This window comes from Austrofundulus limnaeus, unplaced genomic scaffold (assembly GCF_001266775.1).
Source record: "Austrofundulus limnaeus strain Quisiro unplaced genomic scaffold, Austrofundulus_limnaeus-1.0 Scaffold1523, whole genome shotgun sequence".
In the NCBI taxonomy this organism is placed as follows: Eukaryota; Metazoa; Chordata; class Actinopteri; order Cyprinodontiformes; family Rivulidae; genus Austrofundulus; species Austrofundulus limnaeus.
In genome coordinates this window covers 1-636 of record NW_013953925.1, presented here as the reverse complement: position 1 = coordinate 636, position 636 = coordinate 1, and positions in this window count along the sequence as shown.

Here is a 636-nt window from a genome sequence, read left to right as displayed (position 1 = left end):
ACACACACACACACACACACACACACACACACACACACAGGCAAATGCATAAAAATATATCAGTCTGTACGCACACTAATCAGAAAAAGAATAATTTCAATATCCACCCTTTAAAACATAAATTGAAATAAGAAAAAGAAGAAGGAGAAGAAGGAGAGCCTCCAAACCTCCATCAGTGTTGGCTGATTGTAAAGGACTGTCAGTTACCACAGCCAAAGGGAAGCAGCAGGATTCAACTTGGGGCCCAATAAAGGGCTATTCTTCCTGGAAAACGGACCTCGCACATGGACCTGAATGCACCGTGTCGCTAATCTTCTGAGCTGTGGGAGCCCACTCTATATTCACAGGCTGTGTCAGCGCAGCAGGCACAGCCATGCATGCTGATGCTGCTGCACTCACTGCCAGGCCACGGTCACCACACAGGGTTAATGATGGCAAAACCAGCTGAGACATCAACCTGCCGGTTTGAGGGGGTCACACAGGAGAACATCAGCCTTGTTTTAGGGATCTGTCATTTTAGTGAAACGCTCTAAGAGCTTTTTGAAAAAACTGTAGTTCAGCATGACTTTAGGGGACATATAACACTTTCAGTTAATTGTTTATGTTCAGATACTGTTAGTTATATGAGATATGAAT